The sequence below is a fragment of the Ambystoma mexicanum genome, chromosome 4p, assembly GCF_040938575.1.
Source record: "Ambystoma mexicanum isolate Mex_15411 chromosome 4p, UKY_AmexF1_1, whole genome shotgun sequence".
NCBI classification, from domain to species: domain Eukaryota; kingdom Metazoa; phylum Chordata; class Amphibia; order Caudata; family Ambystomatidae; genus Ambystoma; species Ambystoma mexicanum.
In genome coordinates, this window is record NC_090927.1 from 288,420,532 (window position 1) to 288,444,076 (window position 23,545).

Genomic DNA, 23,545 nt, shown 5'->3' on the forward strand with positions numbered 1-23,545 from the left:
TGCCCATGAATAGAAGATTTACCATGGGCAGAAGGGCCAGTCCCAGAAAATGCTCTAAAATCCACATGGAGTCTTATGGACTCCAAAAATGGCGATGAGCACTGCCTTGCTGCAACTCATAGCCTGGCGGATACACCAGATTGGGAGTGGCAGTGACAAAGTTTGGCAGTATTTCCAGAAGAAATACTGCCAAAGTCGTAAGGCGCTTCAATACTTCTTGTGTAGTATTGCAGTTGCAGAGAATATTAGCATAGTTGTCATTTGGCCCCGATGACGAAGCTGTTAAGAGGCACTAACTAACTAACCGCGCTTCCTTGAAATCTTTTCTTCTCCATCCCTCGTCCTGACATCCCTCTTTACTTCCCCCTACTTATCCCTTACATCCCTTCTTTCCCTCTTTCTTACCTCTCCCTATGTGCTCCATTCTCTCTATGCTTCCTCCCCTTCCCCTTGAATGCTCATCTTCTTCCCCCACCCTGACTTCCCTCACTACTTCCCTCTTATTCTTGCTCGGCTCTATTTCTCTTTTATTGACCTAAGTAAATTGTTCTACATACTGTTTTTGATGGTTTGTCTCATGTTTTGTAATTTTTTGCTTCTATTTCATTGTAATGTATTCTTATTGTTGTAATGTGAAGCGCGTTGGTTTAAAGCGCTATATAAACTTAATAAATACAAATACAAATACAAATACACTATGTTTCTGCGTGACACCTTGAGCATGTGCTAGATTTTCAACAAACAAACGTCACCTCAGGCGAAGTACTGTTGGCTTGAATCCCAGAACTGGCTAACAGAGCCACAGGTGACAGGGGTACTCGTCATCCACTTGAGGCCTTAAATACAAACCCATTTTAATGCAGCCAATTCATGGTGTTATGTTGAAAGACATGAACATGCAAGCACGTATTTGCAAAGTCAACAGGACCGACCTTGTAAATGTAGAGGCTATGATGTTTTAAAACTCTTTTGAATACAACTTTAGTGGAACAAAAAACAAAACTTCTATATTTATAAAACCAGACCTATCGCCTTAATTGTGTTTGTTTATGAGTCAGAACGCATGCTGTCGTTGTTCAAAAGAGGGTGTAGGGGAGCACCGGAGACCCAAAGTGAAAGCCACAGCAGGCAGAAACACAACGCGGTTTCTGCCTACAGCTGATTTCCCATTTGGGGCTCTCAGAGAGCCCCAAATGGGAAATGCTAAATGCTGCGTTGTTTCTGCCTGAATCTGCTTTCCCATTTGGGGCTTTCGGGCTCCCCGGGAGCCCGAGAGCCCCAAATGGGAAAGCAGATTCAGGCAGAAACAACACGGTTGTTTTCCGCAATGCTGCATTGTTTCTGCCTGAATCTGCTTTCCCATTTGGGGCTCTCGGGCTCCCCACGGGGAGCCCGAGAGCCCCAAATGGGAAAGCAGATTCAGGCAGTAACACAACGCGGTTGTGTTGGAAAACGCTGCGGTTTTTCTTTACGAGTTTCTCAGGCTCCTCCGAGCCGGAGGAGCCTGAGAAACTTGGAAAGAAAAACCGCAGCGTTTTCCAACACAATAACGTTGTATTTATGTTTGCGGTCGCTTCAAAAGCGACCGCAAACATAAATACGTTTTTAAAGCTGCGTTTTTATTTCTAAGTTTTCCGGGCTCCTCCAGCCTGGAAAACTTAGAAAAAAAAACGCAGCTAGTGCTTATTTTTTTTAAAAATAAATAGCACTTACTGAGATTCAGCTGCAGCTTTCCTGCTCTGGTCTCCGGTCCCCGTCCTCCGCGTACAGCACTAATGAAGGGAGAGCCACCCAGCGGTAGCTTTTGTTTACTACAGCTGGCTGGCTTTTCCTTCATTAGTGCCGCAAAAGCAAAAGCCAGCACAGGAGGGCATCCATTTCACAGAATGGATGCGCCCATGTGCTTGCTTTTGCGAATTTTGAGCTTGAATAGCTCAAAATTTTACATAGGAAGTTTTAAAAAAGAGAATGCTAGTATTTTTTTTTTATGTTGCCTATCTATTTTTTAAATAACATTTTTTACTAGACCATGCCTTTAATGTTGGAAGCACGGGCGGTGGCGGCGATGCTGGCAGCAGACTGAAGGCGAGTTCTGACAGGCAAAACGGAATGCTGGAGGAGATGTTGAAAGTAAACGTCAGGTGGCGGCGGTGAGGAAACTGGTGAAACTTTTTCCGCTCATGTCTTTTGGGTCCGGGTCAGCCGTAGGAGGCGCCCGGACAGCCAGTTAAGTGTTCATTGATTTTGGTTGATGTGTGAAATGATTCTACTAATGCTCGGGTCGCAGCTGTGATTAAGGCGACCATTGCATTTCATTTACGGCTGCACATCGTTTGGGTCCGGACGTCTTCAGGAGGCGTTCGGACAAGCAGTTAAGTGCATTCTAGGTTTCCTTTTGGATTAGGATATTGTTTCAGAACCGGTCGGGTGTTTGCCTGCAGACTTTTCCAAAACAGGCACCCATGGGTCAGACCAGCAAATGACTGAGTTTAGTTTGTGAGGGGCTATGCTGCGAAAAATAGCTTTTGAAGGGCGGAGTGCACACATGCTCACCTCATGTGAATGTTTCCATGCTGTGTATTGTTATGTTTCATGTTCTGTGCTTTGGATTGCCCTATTAGGGCCATGTGTCTCAGTTCTCATCATCTCCTGCCAATTATATGTGTGTGCCATATGTTTATTCAATGTTTTATGTTAAGGGTAACCAAACTGCTTATTGAGGTTATGATATGATATGATATGAAATGGCATTTGTAACGCGCCTATACACAAGTGTTTCAAGGTGTGACGAGGCAGGGGGGGGGGAGCAAGGGGAGAACAGACAACGATCCTACTAGGCCAGGTGTCATTGAGATCGCGCAAGTGCAAGGGTAGGGGGACTGGGAAAAGTGCAAGGGGAAGGGGAGAGGGGAAGTGCAGTACATGGTTAGTAGAATACAAGATAAGTAATAAGGCCAGCTGGTGGCAAGTGCAAGTAGAGTGCAGTACATGGTTAGTAGAATACAAGATAAATAATAGGGCCAGCTGGTGGCAAGTGCAAGGTAAGTGCCGGGAGAAGGGGATGTAGGATACAGAGACAGTCCCGTAGTGCAGGTAGGCAGTGCAGGGAAGAGTGGCAGGGCCAAGGACCGAGATCGGTGAGTGGCCAGTTGCAGATTCAGTGCAGGTTCAGTGATTTTAGCAGGGGAGAGAGGGAGAGAAAGTGGATGCAAAGAGGAAGGTTTTGAGGTCCTTCTGGAACCGGTGATGGTTCTCCTCAAGTTTCAGGGTGGCAGGAAGGCTGTTCCAGAGGGAGGCCCCTGCTGCGGAGAGAGATCTACCCCCAGCTCGTTGCTTGGAGAAGTGGCTGACCCTGCGGTAGTTGGAGGTGGATGAGCGAAGAGCTCGAGAAGGAAGATATTTAGGAAGAGAGAGTTGAAGGTATTTTGGCCCAAGGCCCCAGAAGGCCTTGTGGACAATGCAGAGGGTTTTGAACTTAATCCGCGTGGCCACTGGGAGCCAGTGTAGCGATTTCAGTCCTGGAGAGATACGGTCCCTGGGCTTGAGGCTAAGGACAAGTCTCGCAGTCCTGTTCTGGATGAGTTGCAAAGGGCGGAGAGTAGAGGCAGGAAGATTTAGATAGAGGCTGTTAAAGTAGTCCAGCTTCGAGAGAACCAGGTCTCTGGAGACAGTGAGCTTCTGGGGGAAGGAGAGGAAAGGAAGGATACCTCTGAGGTGGTGTAGCTGGTAGTGTGACTTCTTAGAGACGTCAAATATGTGTGGAGAGAAAGAGAGTGTGGAGTTGAAGATGCCCCCGAGGTTTTTTGCCTTGCAGGTAGGAGTAGGAAGAGGGCCAAGCGAGGCCGGCCAGAGAGCTGCAGGGAAGGAGGGAGTGGGTGTGCCGGTAAGTAGAATCTCAGTCTTACTGGCATTAAGGCAGAGGTCGTTGGCGGGACACCATTCCTGGATAGCAGAAAGACAGTCGGAGATGAGGGAAGGGGAAGAGGAGGCCGAGGGTAGCCTGAAAATGAGCTGGGTATCATCCGCATAGCACTGGAAGTTGGGACAGAGAGCGGCGATGCGGTGAGCAAGAAGTGCGGGGTACTGGTTGAACAGCCAGGGGGAGAGGTTAGATCCCTGGGGGACACCACAGGTAGAGAACAAGATGTCAGAGAGGAAGGAACCCAGTTGGACCTGGGAGGGTCGATTGGAGAGGAAGGAGGTCAGCCACTCCAGAGCCTGACCAGTGATACCCAGGTTATCACGGAGACGGTTGAGCAGGATGGTGTGGTTGACAGTGTCAAAGGCAGAAGAGAGGTCAAGCAAAATGAGAACACAAGGGGTGTTAGAGTCAAGGTTTGAGAGCAGGTCCTCACTGATGTTCAGGAGAGCAGTTGCCGTGCTTCTGGCAGCTCTGAAGCCAGACTGATGGTCATGAAGACTACCAACAGATTCAGCATGGAGATTAAGCTGGGAGATGGCCAGTTTCTCCAGGAGCTTGCCCAGGAAGGGAGTGATAGAGATTGGGCGATAGTTAGCTGGGCAGGAGGAGTCGGAAGAGGGTTTCTTAAGAAGGGGGTGCACAAGGGAGTGCTTGAGGGAGGATGGGAAGACTCCAGAGGCGAAGGAGTGATTGCAGAAGTCAGCCAAGGCAGGCGCCAGGGAGTCGATGTGGTCCTTGATAGTTTTGGAGGAACAGGGGTGGACCTGTTTTGACGAGACTTTCATAGATCGGACTTGTCTCGAAACCTCGTCAGCAGAAAAAAGGGGAAAGGCAGAGAAGGAGGGAGGAGGGGTGGCTCCAGAAGGGCCAGAGGGAGAGCAGGGAATAGAGGAGGGGAGGCGATAGGAGGAGAGTGAGGACAGGATGTCCTGAGTTTTTTAAATGAAGTGAGAGGCCAGTGCCGTGCAGAGGGCCTGGGAGGGGACAGGAGAGGTGGAGACTGCAGCAGGGTTGGCCAGCTCCTTGCAGATGTTAAAGAGTTCGGCCGAATTGTTAGATGCCGCAGAGATGCGGGCTTGGATAAGGGCTCTCTTCTTAGTGAGAACGGAGAGCCTGTATTGCCTTTGGAGCAGGCGGCAGGCCAGTTTGTCAGAGGATGAACATGAAGCGCGCCATTTCCTCTCTGCCACCCTGCTCTTGCGTTTAAGGGTGATGAGATCCAAGTCGTACCAGGAGTTACATTTGGCTTTGGGCTTCAGGCGGATTCTCATGACAGGGGCAAGGATATCAAGGTTATCAGATATAGCAGAGTGGAGAGTGGAGAGGGCTGTGTCAGGGTGGGAGTCAGCTGAAGGGGGAGGGGGGGCGAGAAGGTGGAAGCGAAAGCCTCAACTGACACGCGCTTCATGGGCCGGATGACCGCAAAGGTGGGTGGCAGTGATGAGGGTGGCTTTGTCTGTGGGGTAGGGAAGGTGAGGTGGGAGGATAGGAGAAAGTGATCACTCCAGGAGAGAGGAGTGGAGAGAGGGACAGAGAGGGGAAGGTCAGAAGAGATCAGAGCATCAAGAGTGTGCCCTGCAGAATGGGTCGGCCCAGACGGGAGAATAGAGAGTGAGAGAGAGTCGCAGAGGTCACGAAAGAGTCCAGAGGGAGGACAGGAGGCATCAAGGTGGATATTGAAGTCTCCAAGAAAGAGGAGTTGAGTGGTTGAGGACAGGGGTGAGGAGGAGAGGTCAGCCCACTCAGAGAGGAAGGAGGACATTTGACCAGGTGGCCGATAGATAGTAGCCACGGTAAGGGAATGGCTAGGAGAGAGAGAGAGTCGGCAGACAAGGCATTCAAAGGAGGAGTAGGTCTGCGTAGGGGTGACAGTGGCAGGAATCCACTCAGGGAAGATAAGGGCCACCCCCCCCAGCACGGTTGGGCCTGGGCAAGGAGAGGATCTTGTAACCATCAGGTAGGATTGTATCAAAGCTGGTGACAGAGCTGGCCGTGAACCATGTGTCAGTGAGACCGAGGATATCAAGGTCCAGTTCCTCAAGAAGGCGACATATATCAGAGGAATGTTTGACGGCAGAGCGAGAGTTGAGAGTGGCAATGAGGAGAAGATTGCCATCCTTAAAGGACTTCCGGGGAGGGGTACAGATCAGAGGTACGCCCTGTGGAGGTGAAGAGGAAGGAGCAAGAGAGAGGGCAGGGTGAGAGGGTGGAGGCAAGGTAGCCGAGGACAGAGAAGAGGGGACAGCAGGAGAGGAAAGGAAGTTGATGAGGCGCGGGAAGCGTCTATCAAAGAGGTGGAGGTTGGCCTGAGGGCCTTGGACCAAGACGGTACCATTAGCGTAGACATTAATGATGGCCTTAGAGGAGCGGAAGGGGGCCAAGAGGACATCCCAACGGGTGCCACCATTAATGGGAGAAGAGGAGAAGGGAGAGAGCACAGAGACCATATGAAGGGTCCATTGGTCAGGGGAAGGGACGAAAAAGAGGATGTCAGTAAGAGTTTCCTTGAAGGAGGCACTGGTATAGGTGTCAGCGATAGGGAGGCCTGGGTTGGAGACCAGGATATCCTTTTTAAACTTTTTCCTACCAGATTTAGTGAGGAGAGCAGGATAGTCAATGGAGAAGCAGTCAGAGAAGATAGGAGAGATAGAGAGCACCATGGAATAAGGAGGGAGTGGGGGGGAAGACAGATGAGAGCAAGCGGACAGGAGTGAAAGCGGCAAGCCCTAGTTTACCACAATCACAGAGCAACAGTAGCACAGTAAATACGAATTAGGTACCCAGTGGAGAGGCCACCTAAGTTTGAGAGTTCTGCGAGGGGAGAAAAAGCCCTAGTTTACCACAATTACAGAGCAACAGTAGCACAGTAAATACGAATTAGGTACCCAGTGGAGAGGCCACCTAAGTTTGAGAGTCCTGCGAGGGGAGAAAAAGCCCTAGTTTACCACAATTAGCGGTACACACTGAAGTGTAGAAACCATGTGAGTGAAAAGGAAAGGAAGGTGTAGGATGTTGGGCTGGGCAGCAGGTGGAGCTAACCAGAAAGAATGGCGGACCGACGCCTGGCGTCCCCTGCGGACACCTGTAGACACAGGGAGCTGCAGCCTTGGAGCCGCCCTTTGCCCAAGGGGGCCCTTAGCCGAGAGGGGCTGCCGGGCAGGGGGGCTGCCCAGGGGGGTGGGAATTTAAGGCAGGAGGAGAGGAAGGGGCAGGGGGTGTGGGCAGGCAGGGAGGCGGGAAGAGAGCGGGGAGAGGAGGACCAGGAAGTGCGGTGGAGGGAGGGGGTAGGGGGCAGCACAACACGCTCGGAGCGCCAACAACAAACAAAAAATGCCTGAATTAAACTAACTGCAGGCCCAACAGGGCCTGGAAGGCAGCCTCACAGCAGGCCACACAGGGCTACGGGCGACCGCTCAATCCCGCTCAGGCTCAACAAGAAGCGAGCGTGGAGAGCGGTCGTCGCGTAGTCCTGGAGGGACTACGAGGACAGCCAATCAGAGGGCGGGGTGGGCGGGCAAGGAGGCGGGAAGGGAGCAGGGAGAGTAGGACCAGGAAGTGCAGTGGAGGGAGGGGGCAGGGGGCAGCACAACGCGCTCGGAGCGCCAACAACAAACAAAAAATGCCTGAATTAAACTTACTGCAGGCCCAACGGGGCCTGGAAGGCAGCCTCACAGTAGGCCACACAGGGCTACGGGCGACCGCTCAATCCCGCTCAGGCTCAACAAGAAGCGAGCGTGGAGAGCGGTTGTCGCGTAGTCCTGGAGGGATTACGAGGACAGCCAATCAGAGGGGGGGTGGGCGGTCAGGTAGGTGGGAAGGGAGCGGGGAGAGGAGGACCAGGAAGTGCGGTGGAGGGAGGGGGCCGGGGGCAGCACAACGCGCTCGGAGTGCCAACAACAAACAAAAAATGCCTGAATTAAACTTACTGCAGGCCCAACGGGGCCTGGAAGGCAGCCTCACAGCAGGCCACACAGGGCTACGGGCGACCGCTCAATCCCGCTCAGGCTCAACAAGAGAGCTTGTGCTTTCATTTCAGTAACTAATACTAAGTTCCATGTGTTATGTACTGTGTTTGTAAGTTCATGGGAGTTAGGTCATGCTCTACGAGTTAAAGTGTTATGCCAAGATCTGGGGGTATATGGTAGAATTTTCAGATGTATTAAGTCAGGAATTGCTGGGTTAGGCATAAGCTGTGTTTTAGGTTTTTTCCTCCATGTATGTATATGGTTTTTCCCTTCCTTTCCTTTGTCATTCCATCCCCTTTCCCTAGCTCCCTCTTTCCCCCATTGGCTGCCACGTGGCTTCCTGTCTTGTATACATCAGGCGCCCATGCCATCCACGGTGGGAGGGGCGATCTATTCGGCTTCTGTGGTTCGGGAGAGGGGATTGACATTATTGACAGTGGTCGAAGTGGGCGGGAGCATTCGGGAGCGGTGCTCCTCTACTTCTTTACCTTTTACAGCTCCTATACTTTTATTTTAAAAAGAAACCGTTCTGAAACGGTTTCGTTTTAAAATAAAAGTCTAGGAAGAAGTTGAAACTTGCACTTTCAGTGCACTGCACAGGACGTTTCATTAAAGAGCAGGCACATGTGTATTTTTTTTTTTATTGTGCATGGGAGGGGGCGCGGCAGTGGGGTCTGTGGGGAGCGGTGCAGGCCAGTAGGGAACATAGTTCCACTACTTCTTTTCATACATTTCGATCACTGATTATTGACAATGTGCTCCCTACCTTAGTCACTTCAGCAGGATGGACCATGCCAAGCAGGTTTATTGGTGCTTCTCCTGGCAGCATAAGTGGAAGATTGCAGCCAGGTGGCTTGATATGGAGGAAACTCTGGCTCAGAAGGCAGCCATGTACTTCAAGTCTCAAGTGGTGCAATCAGGGGACCAAATGCAGCTTGCCATCTCAAAATACGGTCAAATGCTCCTTGAATAAAAAGTTCATATGCTGAGTAAGAGTGTGTTCCAGTGACATTGTCCTGGCACTTAGAAAAGGCTGTGGCTCCTAAAAGAGATGTGGGGCCCGCTACTGTCTTTTCAAGCCAGCGACAGGGTTCAACGTGCTCCTGAAGTTGCTGTTGCAGTGGGCGTCCTTTGTACACATTTCTTGGCAGCAGTCAGGCTTTTAGTTCTTTCAGCAGGTCATCACTCTGTCTTCTAGAGGTGGTTGGAGATCAGTCCTTCAATCTCTTCTGGGACAACTATGTCTCCCCCACCCAATAAAGAGGACTCTGAACTGGCAACATTTCCAAAAGGTAGGCACAAGAATGATGAGTGCTCCTCCTGTATTGTAATTGTCTATTTGTAAAGCGCTTATACACCAGTGCAGTGCTTCAAAGAGCTTCAAGGCGGGAAGGGAACAAGGGAATACAGACGTCATTCTTAGCCCTTGAAGATTCTGAATGATTTAACAGCAATCACTAGAATTCTATGCCAGAGGCATATATACTAGAGTACCCGGCGATGGGGGTGTGGTGGTCTCCCAGCCAGTGGGGAGGCTCAGAACGCGGGCGTTACGAGACGGTAATCCCGCACCCTGCACCTCCTCAGGGCTGGCGTCCATCATCTGCCCTCGCTGGGGAATGAGGTAAGTCTTCCCTCCCAACAGCCCCCACCCGCAGAATTCCCTGACCGCCCTCCCACCGCCCTCCCACAACCTTCTTTTGTGTTCATTTCGGGAATGGACACTCTGGGAACACTTGTGTCCACAGCGCATCCGCTCCCGATCTGCGACAGGCCATTGTGGAAAGATAGAAGGGGCTACACGTAGTCCCTTCTCCCTTTCCACTGCGGCCATTGTTTTTATTTACTTTGTTTAGTTGCCGCCATGGAAAGAGAGAAGGGACTATGTGTAGTTCCGTTGCCTTTTTCCACGGCGGCCATTTTTTTGTTTACGTTTTTCTATTTTTTTTCAATGGCCACTATGGAAAGGGCAAATGGACTTCGTTTTTCCTTCCACAGCGGCCGTTTGTTTACATTTTCGGAGCGTTTCGGAACAGTTAAAAAAATGCTTTTAGTACCCCAGTCTTATGGGCCGGGGTACTAATAGCAATAGGCCCTTTGCAGGGAGGGGCATTATGACTTCAGGGAATGCCCTTGGGACTTCGTTACTGCCCTTGCTTTGCTCTGACCTATAACTATGGGCCCCTGGCCATTACCTGAAGTGGTAATGCCCCCCTGCTTGGGGCCTATTGCTTAGTTAGCATCCAGCGTGGGTCTATTTTACGCTCACAAACGAACCAATTGGTTCGCCAGCGTGCCTTACCTAGCAGTAAGGCTACTCATGTTTTCGCACGACCTTCGCGCTGCTTGTTTTTTTTACTCAGGCCACCATGGAAAGGGAGAAGGGCTACGCATAGTCTCTTCTCTCTGTTCCATGCCGGCCATTTTTTGTGTTTACGATATGTGGGACAAACAATGCATAGTATCAACACATGGATATCGGAACATCTGTCTAGAATCCGATGCAAGAACCTGTCCGCACATCTAGTGGAACACTATCTGGAAGCCCGCCGCACACCAGATGACTTGGTTTTGTGGGTTCTGGAAAGAGTGAAGGCTGGTCCTAATGTTAAGAGACGCCTGCTAGACCTGGAATGTAGATGGATCTAAAGATTTAATACAGTCATTCATGGCCTGAATGAACAGTTCCTACCCCCTCCAACATAATTTGACAATCCTTGTGTATCAAGATGCACGAGATGTGGCCCACCTCCCTCTACACCTGCACTGTGCCACAACTCTCTCCTAAGCTTGTGCTTTTACGTGGCCCTAATGTTTATTTCCGTTTTTCACCCTCCTGCCAGGGGCTATATATATATATATATGTATATATATATTTAGGGGGGAACGCTCAATCCCCTAGCTATGGCCTGGAGAGACCAGTTCACACTAGCTTCAACCATCCGTCCTCCCACCTATCGATAGCCCCTGCATGACTCTAGCGCTGCCTTTGCAAGCCACTAGTTTGAATGTGACTTTAGGATGGTTCATGCAACACCATTTAGCAGATTTGGGAATTGTTCCGTGCAGCGGTTTACTTTCATCTTTCACCCTCATGCCAGGGGCTAAATATAGAGGGGTCCGCTTAGCCCACTAGCTATGGCTCAGAGAGACCAGTTCGCACTTACTCGAGCTACCTGCCCTCCCACCGACAGATAGCCCACGCATGACCCAAGCGCTGCTCCTGCAGCCATTAGTTTACATGCAACCCCAGGAGTGTCCATGCAGACACCTTTTGCTGCCTCAGGATTTGCAACATGTAGCCACTACCTATCTGGTACAGTCTCTGGCTGGTGTGCACACTTTCAATTGGTTCCTAGCAGCCCACCCTCCACCAGACTGCCTTGGTAGTTTTCTATTGGTCCATCTGGGTCACACCCAACCTCAGGGGAGCCAAGCATTTTTCATGGCCTGGCAATGTCGGGTTCCACTACGGTTCTCCATGTCAACGCTCGTGCCATGCTTCTTTTCCAACAGCCGCGCCTCAGCTTTGCAGCATTTCATCTTGTTAATAATCCATAGCAATCGTATGGGTTTTTCTGCCCCTCCGGGAGTGAAATCCGGCACGCCGCCTGTTTGAATCTGACGCAACATCATTTTGCTTCATGGCGCAAGAGAAATCTCTGTGGACGCCAGCACAGGAGATTGGCTACAGTTACATGCACGCCAACAACAAGGTATGTGCGGCATGTCCCTCATTATGCTCCTCCTTTGCTTTGCGTCCCAGTAAGGCTAGCAAATATTAACCTGTGTTTAACATTCAGTGACACAGCCTTTCCCTTCTTTTTCATTAGCTCGCACAGCCTTCCCTACACAACCCTGCGGACTGCATGATTCTGTCTGGAACTTGAATAAATTATACTCCAACACGACGCCGAACAAATTTAGGTAAGATCTGATTGCCCTGATTTACCTTATCAGCTCATATGGGACACTCAGGGCCCACCAGCTGAGTTATTCAGGTTTTGCTCCTTCTATCCCCCTTCTAGTACGGCTCCAGTATATGCTAGCAACTTAGTACCTACATAGGAACCGCCAACCAATCTCTTGGCCCACCATACTTACCTGCATCCTGCGGCAACGGCGGAGCTCCTCTGAGGTCCAGCATTGAAGAAATGGAGTTTCAGAGTCCTATGGTAAGCGGTTACCCTGGCAGTTTCTGGTTTCTGCCAGGCATATTTTGTACAGTTCTCAATTGTGATTAATGCCCCAGATTGCTGCCAAACACATACAGCCCTAATTTATACTCATTTGTATACATATCCAACAGGGTCTGCCAGCCACGCCCTGACGAAGGTGGCTCCAACAACCTACTTGCCACCGAAACGCGATTCGACTTGGGGTGCATCCAGTGGTCCACCTAATTGACCAACACTCCCATCACTGGACATTAGTCCCTTCCTTCTCTCCCACCCCCCGTCACGTAGGCAGACCCCCTTGGTGTTCACTTCCAAGACTGATAGAACAACTTTCAACCACAGTAAAAGAAGCAAGTGCATTGTCCAAAACTAACAGAAGCTCTCTAGCCTTCTTTTCAAATATGACTACAGGAATGATAATTATTGAATGTGATTGACTATTGCCTCTGCACAGTCGTGACTGATTATCACCACTGTCTTTTTGCCCTTGAACAGGCAGTATACACTGATTTAATTGTTTAGTCAGATACAACCACGGTAATTTTTTGGCAGGATTTGGGACACCGACTCCTAAACGAGGGTATTGTTTGAATAATACAATATAAATTCCGTCTTTCGTTTTTGAATTGTCTTAGGTTTACCAATAATTGGATGTCATTGTAAATCCTCTTATCTGTCTCTCTTACTTTTTGCCTTCTTCCTTTCCAGGTGTGGTCTTGCACACTATTAGCACGGGGTCTTCTTAATCAACCACAATCTATTATTACTCTGCTTTGTCTCTTTCATGACTGTAGTGTACTTTCTATACCATAGTAGCATAACTACTGTATAAGGTATCGACAGAGTATTGAAGATTTCACTTTGCTTTAAGCACATTTAAGCACATAAATGTACAATACATGTGTTTTTACTCTATGTTGAAATATCAGTAGAACAAGCTTCACGTTTTATGAATACATTGGAGCGGTCTGCATGTTCCTTTGGATGCAATTATTTACCTTTCTCTGCTGGAATCATTGCTCTATTACTTGCTGATACACGAAGGGTTTGAATCAATAACCATACCGATATCAACTAGCAGCAGCCCTTTTCTTTGTTTGCACCAAGATACAGGTGCATTTTTAAATCAGTTCCCCATCCTCGCAAGACTTCCACCGGTAGATTCCACGTGCCTTTGTTTTGGAAAATAAATGTACGCTTCTGCACAGTCCATCCCCGATCCTTGTTCCATAAAATGCAGTCACCCCATTGTATTCTGTGGGCAACAGAGCAATATCTAAACTATGAAGCCAGGGGCACTTCCCTCTATTGGAGGGTGGTATGTTGGCTTCAGATTGAGACCTAATACTGCCAGGCCTCTGTCACAGAAACATGGCGAGGGTAACGTGCAATGTTTGCACCAGAGCAACAATTAATTGGCCACGATTTACAGAGCGTGTTTCAATGGGATGTTTCCATTGAAAAACTCGTTTGTAAATAATGCCCGGGCCTAATTCAGAGAAGCATTTTATAATGGCACCATCCCATTGGAAAACGCCCTGTGAATAAGGCCCAATTTGCACTGGAGCCAGATTGCACAGTGGCAAACAACTGCACCGTCCTGGTGCAAATTGTGTGTGACACAGGACTTTACGTTTACACTCGACTGAGCTAATAATGCGCTTGTCTAGCAAAGTTGCTAGTTCAACAGTCTCCAAGATGACGCAATGGAAAAAGTGGTACTTTTGGGTTTTCAACTCCATTATCGTTGATGGCTTTATATATGAGAATGCATGGCGCGCTAACTAGATCCGTGAGAAATGTAGAGCAGGACACATCACCTTTCCATGATCTCGTATTATTTGAACTCTATAACACCACTGGTAATTTAGTTTACAGATTGTAATCGACTACAGCAGGACAGAAGAGGGAAATAGTTGTTTCAGTCAGCACCGATTTCCTTGGCACCGAGCACCTGCCATTATCTCAATTTACAGAATGAAACACATTGAATTACATCCATTTACATAATTGTGTCATCATTACAAAAAAATCAATAATGCAAAAAAGAACCCGAGTTTGAATCTGGTAAAAACTCGTTCACTTTTCTTTAGGTTTGAAGGCCTGGTCAAAGGGTTTCGATTTTGCTAAATTGTCTCCTTGTCTTTCAGCAGCGAAATCAACCGGGGTTAATTAGAACATCAAAAATGTGTCGGCGCTAATATCCTGGGGAGACTCTGGACTGATTGATAAGAGTAATGATGCCGCTACCAATCAATGGCATTCCCAGCAGTTGGGAACGCATAAGGTACGAATTGGGCGATTGTTCAAGCTCTTGGCCTATTCATCAGCTCAGTGTACTAGTATCTGCGAGGCTGGGCACCCTTTCTACTTTCTCATTGAGTTGTGTTTAGTTTTGATTGTCGCAATGTATGATACTGTTTAACCTTCAAAGACAAGGATATCTTGGTTTTTACTAAACCTACTGTGTTGTGGGCGAAAATCCAACATGTGTGTCTTGTTGGGCTTCATTATGAATTTGCCGATGCGGTATAAAAGTGGTGTTAAATCCGGTACCAACACTTTTCTGGCAGTAATGGTTTACTGCCACTTTTACCGTTCCTAAAAACGGTAAGAAAGGAGGTAATGTGGAGGAGAACCTCCAGCTGGAGGATCCCCCGGACCCACTTTGCTGCCCATGAATAGAAGATTTACCATGGGCAGAAAGGCCAGTCCCAGAAAATGCTCTAAAATTCACTTTATGGACGACAAAAATGGCGATGAGCACTGCCTTGCTGCAACTCATAGCCTGGCTGATACACCAGATTGGGAGTGGCAGTGACAATGTTTGGCAGTATTTCCAGAAGAAATACTGCCAAAGTCGTAAGGCGCTTCAATACTTCGTGTGTAGTATTGCAGTTGCAGAGTATTAGCATAGCTGTCATTTGGCCCTGATGACGAAGCTGTTAAGAGGCACTAACTAACTAACCACGCCTCCTTGAAATCTTTTCTTCTCCATCCCTCGTCCTGACATCCCTCTTTACTTCCCCCTACTTATCCCTTACATCCCTTCTTTCCCTCTTTCTTACCTCTCCCTATGTGCTCCATTCTCTCTATGCTTCCTCCCCTTCCCCTTGAATTCTCATCTTCTTCCCCCACCCTGACTTCCCTCACTACTTCCCTCTTATTCTTGCTCGGCTCTATTTCTCTTTTATTGACCTAGGTAAATTGTTCTACATACTGTTTTTGATGGTTTGTCTCATGTTTTGTAATTTTTTGCTTCTATTTTATTGTAATGTATTCTTATTGTTGTAATGTGAAGCGCGTTGGCTTAAAGCGCTATATAAACTTAATAAATACAAATACAAATACACTATGTTTCTGTGTGACACCTTGAGCATGTGCTAGATTTTCAGTAAACAAACGTCACCTCAGGCGAAGTACTGTTGGCTTGAATCCCAGAACTGGCTAACAGAGCCACAGGTGACAGGGGTACTCGTCATCCACTTGAGGCCTCAAATACAAACCCATTTAATGCAGCCAATTCATGGTGTTATGTTGAAAGACATGAACATGTCAGCACGTATTTGCAAAGTCAACAGGACCGACTTTGTAAATGTAGAGGCTATATGTTTTAAAACTCTTTTGAATACAACTTTAGTGGAACAAAAAACAAAACTTCTATATTTATAAAACCAGACCTATCGCCTTAATTGTGTTTGTTTATGAGTCGCAACGCATGCTGTCGTTGTTAAAAAGAGGGTGTAGTACCCTTTTCTAGTATTAGAGGGTGCTTTCATTTGGCCAAAATCAAGAAGCACATTTCTTGTCAGAGAAAACCCTAATTTATTTATTTAAAAATAATCTGATTATTTGAAATAAACGTTCCACATACACTGCATATATATATATATATATATTCAGTGAAATAAACTTTGTTAAAGGGACGTTATGGTTCAAAGTAAAACCGAAAACCCCCTGAAATTCGGCAGTTATGGTAAGATAAGCAACCATAACTCGCGCCACCGTGCATTGCTAACACTAACACCCAGGACATCAAAGATGACATCACAAATGTCATTGATGACATCACTGATGACATCACATGGCTGGCTCTCCCTTTTTATCTTTTACTGACTTATCAAAGCCACATAGTTTTCTTCAGTAACAGTCAGGAAGTAAAAATTGAAAAGGTACTATATTTGTACACTTAGGGTCAAGTCACATCATATGAAACATATACATAGCGGAAGATACAGGCTTGAAAGAGAGCAATCCTTTCTGTGCATGAAGATAATCATTAGGGTTATCAGCACTTTCGCATACTTTTATTTTTATTACTCTACCTTCCCTGTATATGCTCATATTTGTATACATTATACTCACTCTCCTTTCCTTTGGGTGCAGTCACATCATGTGATACACATACATATGGTAAGTAGCAGCTTTGAAACCGAGCAATAGTTTCTCTGCATAAAGACAATCAGTTAGGTTATGAACTCTTTCTGCTACTACTTCTGCTTTTTTGTTTACTTTACTGTCCCTGTATATACTCATATTTGTATGTGTTGTTGTCTCTGTGTTTTGTCTGTAATAATTATGTATTAAGTGGGTTTTATTATCTACTTATTACATGTTTCACAGTACGCAAAACTCTAATAAGAAAGCAGTTATCATTTCACTATTCAACATGGCAAGATTATGAATATTGCACCTTCATCATGTATGCTGCACACACTGCCTATGTTTCTGCATGAGTAGCTTAGTATACTGGATAGAACTTCATAATAGAATGCTATTTATATCAATGCATTGCTTAATGCACTAATTAGCTCATGATATTCATCCCAATGATCCTTGACAGTTTTTGGTCAGCATTATAAGAATCCCTTGTACAGAGTTATCATGAAAAGTAAATGCACATGTGATGTCATCAGTGATGTCATCAATGACATTTGTGATGTCATCTTTGATGTCCCTGGTGTTAGTGTTAGCAGTGCACGGTGGCGCGAGTTATGGTTGCTTATCTCACCATAACTGCCGAATTTCAGGGGTTTTTCGGTTTTACTTTGAACCATAACGTCCCTTTAACAAAGTTTTTTCACTGAATTTCATAGGTTTTTAGTAGCGCAACTTAACCATAACATCCCTTTAACAAAGTTTTTTTACTGAATTTCATAGGTTATTAGTAGCGCAACTTAACCATAACGTCCCTTTAACAAAGATTTTTTACTGAATTTCATAGGTTTTTAGTAGCGCAACTTAACCATAACGTCCCTTTAACAAAGTGTTTTTACTGAATTTCATCGGTTTTTAGTAGCGCAACTTAACCATAACGTCCCTTTAACAAAGTTTTTTTACTGAATTTCATAGGTTTTTATTAGTGAAACTTAACCATAAAGTCACTTTAACACATTTTATTTTACTGAATTTCATAGTTTTTTATTAGTGCAACGTAACCATAACGTCCTTTTCAATGGAGGAAGACCACTAGCATCCTAGGTTCTCAAAGTGGGAACCCGGGGTGGTAAAAAAAAGATTTTTCTTCCCAAACCGGGACGCCGCAGGCAGGCGTCCCAGTGTAGGAAGGAAAATCTTTTACCAAGATGGACACCAGGGAAAGGGAAGGCAGGGTGTATAAAGAGAACACAACAGGGCATCGGCGGGGGGTCGGGAAGACCAGGAGAGAGACACGGGGCATGAGCAGGGGGTGGAAAGAAGGGAGACACGGGGTATGAGCGGGAAAGAAGGGAGACACGGGGCATGAGTGGGGGGTGGGGGGGAGAAGGGAGACACGGGGCATGATCGGGGGTTGGAGGTGAACAGGGGAGACACGGGCCATGAGCAGGGGGAAAAGGAGGGAGACAGACACGGAGCATGAGAGGGGGTGAGGGTGAACAGGAGAGATATGGGGCATGAGCGGGGGTAGGGCAAGTTGGGGCCCCCACCCTCGCTCATGCCCCGTGTCTGCCCTGTTCCAACAGTGCAGACACGGGGCATGAGCGCGGGGTGGGGGGGAAGGAAGACATGGGGCAAGATCGGGGGGTGGGGAGGAAGAAGGGAGACACGGGGCATGAGCGGGGGGTGGGTGGAACAAGAGGTCAACAAGGGGCATCATAGGAGGGGGGACAAGAGGAAGACACAGGGCATGAGCTACGGGTGGGAGGGAACAGGAGGAAGACACAGGGCATCAGCGAGGAGTGGGGGGACAGGTGGAAGACACGGGCATGAGCGGGGGGTGGGGGGAAAGAAGGGAGACACGGGGCATGAGCGGGGGGTGGGTGGAACAAGAGGTCAACAAGGGGCATCATAGGAGGGGAGGACAAGAGGAAGACACGGGGCATGAGCAGGGGGTGGGAGGGAACAGAAGGAAGACACAGGGCATCAGCGAGGAGTGGGGGGGACAGGAGGAAGCCACAGGGCATGAGCGGGGGGTGGGGGGAACAAGAGGTCAACAAGGGGCATCATAGGAGGGGAGGACAAGAGGAAGACACGGGGCATGAGCAGGGGGTGGGAGGGAACAGAAGGAAGACACAGGGCATCAGCGAGGGGGGGGGGCAGGAGGAAGCCACGTGGCATGAGCGGGGGGTGGGGGGAACAAGAGGTCAACAAGGGGCATCATAGGAGGGGGGACAAGAGGAAGACACGGGGCATGAGCGGGGGGTTGGGGGCAACAGGAGACAGACACAGGGCATGAGCGGGGGGTGGGGAGAACAGGAGACAGACACGGGGCATGAGCGGGGGTGGGGAGAACAGGAGACAGACGCGGGCATGAGCGGGGGGTGGGGGGAACAGGAGACAGATACGGGGCATGAGCGGGGGGTGGGGAGAACAGGAGACAGACACGGGGCATGAGCGGGGGGGTGGGGGGGCAACAGGAGACAGACACGGGGCATGAGCGGGGGGTGGGGGGCAACAGGGAGAGACACGGGGCATGAGCGGGAGGTGGGGGGGTACAGGAGACAGACACGGGGCATGGGTGGGGGGCAACAGGAGACAGACATGGGGCATGAGTGGGGGGGTGGGGGGAACAGGAGACAGACACGGGGCATGAGCGGGGGTGGGGGGAACAGAAGACAGACATGGGGCATGAGCGGGGGGATGGGGGGTACAGGAGACAGACACGGGGCATGAGCAGGGGGTGGGGGCAACAGGAGAGAGACACAGGGCATGAGCGGGTGGGGGGAACAGGAGAGACACGGGGCATGAGCGGGAGGTAGGGGGGTACAGGAGACAGACACGGGGCATGAGCAGGGGGTTGGGGGCAACAGGAGACAGACACAGGGCATGAGCGGGGGGTGGGGAGAACAGGAGACAGACACGGGGCATGAGCGGGGGTGGGGAGAACAGGAGACAGACGCGGGCATGAGCGGGGGGTGGGGGGAACAGGAGACAGATACGGGGCATGAGCGGGGGGTGGGGAGAACAGGAGACAGACACGGGGCATGAGCGGGGGGGTGGGGGGGCAACAGGAGACAGACACGGGGCATGAGCGGGGGGTGGGGGGCAACAGGGAGAGACACGGGGCATGAGCGGGAGGTGGGGGGGTACAGGAGACAGACACGGGGCATGGGTGGGGGGCAACAGGAGACAGACATGGGGCATGAGTGGGGGGGTGGGGGGAACAGGAGACAGACACGGGGCATGAGCGGGGGTGGGGGGAACAGAAGACAGACATGGGGCATGAGCGGGGGGATGGGGGGTACAGGAGACAGACACGGGGCATGAGCAGGGGGTGGGGGCAACAGGAGAGAGACACAGGGCATGAGCGGGTGGGGGGAACAGGAGAGACACGGGGCATGAGCGGGGGGTAGGGGGGTACAGGAGACAGACACGGGGCATGAGCAGGGGGTGGGGGCAACAGGAGAGAGACACAGGGCATGAGCGGGTGGGGGGAACAGGAGACAGACACGGGGCATGAGCGGGGGGGGCAACAGGAGAGAGACATGGGGCATGAGTGGGTGGGGGGAACAGGAGACAGACACGGGGCATGAGCGGGGGGTGGGGGGTTCAGGAGACAGACATGGGGCAGGAGCGGGCAGTGGGGGGCAACAGGAGAGAGACGCGGGGGTGGGGGGAACAGGGAACAGGAGACAGACACGGGGCATGCATGAGCGGGGGGTGGGGGGAACAACAGAGACAGACACGGGCATGAGCGGGGGGCAACAGGAGACAGACACGGGGCATGAGCGGGGGGTGTGGGGCAACAGGAGAGAGACACGGGGCATGAGCGGGGGGTGGTGGGGGTACAGGAGACAGACACGGGGCATGGGTGGGGGGCAACAGGAGACAGACACGGGGCATGAGTGGGGGGTGGGGGGAACAGGAGACAGACACGGGGCATGAGCGGGGGGTGGGGGGAACAGAAGACAGACATGGGGCATGAGCAGGGGGGTGGGGGGCAACAGGAGAGACACGGGGCATGACCGGGGGGTGGGGGGGTAAAGGAGACAGACACGGGGCATGAGCAGGGGGTGGGGGCAATGGGAGAGAGACACAGGGCATGAGCGGGTGGGGGGAACAGGAGACAGAAACGGGGCATGAGCGGGGGCAACAGGAGACAGACACGGGGCATGAGCGGGGGGTGGGGGGAACAAGAGGTCAACAAGGGGCATCATAGGAGGGGAGGACAAGAGGAAGACACGGGGCATGAGCAGGGGGTGGGAGGGAACAGAAGGAAGACACAGGGCATCAGCGAGGGGGGGGGCAGGAGGAAGCCACGTGGCATGAGCGGGGGGTGGGGGGAACAAGAGGTCAACAAGGGGCATCATAGGAGGGGGGACAAGAGGAAGACACGGGGCATGAGCGGGGGGTTGGGGGCAACAGGAGACAGACACAGGGCATGAGCGGGGGGTGGGGAGAACAGGAGACAGACACGGGGCATGAGCGGGGGTGGGGAGAACAGGAGACAGACGCGGGCATGAGCGGGGGGTGGGGGGAACAGGAGACAGATACGGGGCATGAGCAGGGGGTGGGGAGAACAGGAGACAGACACGGGGCATGAGCGGGGGGGTGGGGGGGCAACAGGAGACAGACACGGGGCATGAGCGGGGGGTGGGGGGCAACAGGGAGAGACACGGGGCATGAGCGGGAGGTGGGGGGGTACAGGAGACAGACACGGGGCATGGGTGGGGGGCAACAGGAGACAGACATGGGGCATGAGTGGGGGGGTGGGGGGAACAGGAGACAGACACGGGGCATGAGCGGGGGTGGGGGGAACAGAAGACAGACATGGGGCATGAGCGGGGGGATGGGGGGTACAGGAGACAGACACGGGGCATGAGCAGGGGGTGGGGGCAACAGGAGAGAGACACAGGGCATGAGCGGGTGGGGGGAACAGGAGAGACACGGGGCATGAGCGGGGGGTAGGGGGGTACAGGAGACAGACACGGGGCATGAGCAGGGGGTGGGGGCAACAGGAGAGAGACACAGGGCATGAGCGGGTGGGGGGAACAGGAGACAGACACGGGGCATGAGCGGGGGGGGCAACAGGAGAGAGACATGGGGCATGAGTGGGTGGGGGGAACAGGAGACAGACACGGGGCATGAGCGGGGGGTGGGGGGTTCAGGAGACAGACATGGGGCAGGAGCGGGCAGTGGGGGGCAACAGGAGAGAGACGCGGGGTGGGGGGAACAGGGAACAGGAGACAGACACGGGGCATGCATGAGCGGGGGGTGGGGGGAACAACAGAGACAGACACGGGCATGAGCGGGGGGCAACAGGAGACAGACACGGGGCATGAGCGGGGGGTGTGGGGCAACAGGAGAGAGACACGGGGCATGAGCGGGGGGTGGTGGGGGTACAGGAGACAGACACGGGGCATGGGTGGGGGGCAACAGGAGACAGACACGGGGCATGAGTGGGGGGTGGGGGGAACAGGAGACAGACACGGGGCATGAGCGGGGGGTGGGGGGAACAGAAGACAGACATGGGGCATGAGCAGGGGGGTGGGGGGCAACAGGAGAGACACGGGGCATGACCGGGGGGTGGGGGGGTAAAGGAGACAGACACGGGGCATGAGCAGGGGGTGGGGGCAATGGGAGAGAGACACAGGGCATGAGCGGGTGGGGGGAACAGGAGACAGAAACGGGGCATGAGCGGGGGCAACAGGAGACAGACACGGGGCATGAGCGGGGGGTGGGGGGCAACAGGAGACAACACGGGGCATGAGCGGGGGGCAACAGGAGACAGACAGGGGGCATGAGCGAGGGTGGGTGGAACAGGAGACAGACACGGGGCATGAGCGGGGGGTGGGGAGAACAGGAGACAGACACGGCGGGGCATGAGCAGGGGCCAGGGGCAACAGGAGACATACACGGGGCATGAGCGGGGGGTGGGAGAAGAGGAGACAGACACGGGGCATGAGGGGGGCGTGGGGGGAACAACAGACACGGGGCATGAGCAGGGGGCGGGGAGAACACGAGACAGACACGGAGCATGAGCGGGGGGGGTGGGGGGCAACAGGAGACAGACACGGGCCATGAGCGGGGGAGTGGGGGGCAACAGGAGACAGACACGGGGCATGAGCAGGTGGTGGGAGGAACAGGAGACAGACATGGGGCATGAGCAGGGGTGGGGAGAACAGGAGACAGACACGGGGCATGAGCGGGGGGGTGGGGGGCAACAGGAGACAGACACGGGGCATGAGCGGGGGAGTGGGGGGCAACAGGAGACAGACACGGGGCATGAGCGGGGGGTGGGAGGAACAGGAGACAGACACAGGGCATGAGCAGGGGGTGGGGAGAACAGGAGACAGACACGGGGCATGAGCGGGGGGTGGGGGGCAACAAGAGAGAGACACGGGGCATGAGCGGGTGGGGGAGCAGGAGACAGACACAGGGCATGAGCGGGGGGTGGGGGTGAACAGGGGAGACACGGGCCATGAGCGGGGAAAAAAAGGAGGGAGACAGACACGGGGCATGAGCGGGGGTGGGGGAAGAGGAGACAGATACGGGGCATGAGCCGGGGGTGGGGAGAACGGTAGACAGACACGGGGCATGAGCGGGGAGAACAGACGACAGACACGGGGGATGAGCGGGGGGTGGGGGGAGACAGACACGGGGCATGAGCGGGGGGTGGGGGGCAACAGGAGACAGACACGGGGCATGAGCGGGGGGCAACAGGAGAGACACGTGGCATGAGCGGGCGGGGGGTGGGGGGAACAGGAGACAGACACGGGGCATGAGCGGGGGAGTGGGGGGAACAGGAGACAGACACGGGGCATGAGCGGGGGGTGGGGGGAACAACAGAGACAGACATGGGGCATGAGCGGGGGTGGGGAGAACAGGAGACAGACACGGGGCATGAGCGGGGGGGTGGGGGGGCAACAGGAGACAGACACGGGGCATGAGCGGGGGAGTGGGGGGCAACAGGAGACAGACACGGGGCATGAGCGGGGGGTGGGAGGAACAGGCGACAGACACAGGGCATGAGCAGGGGGTGGGGAGAACAGGAGACAGACACGGGGCATGAGCGGGGGGTGGGGGGCAACAAGAGAGAG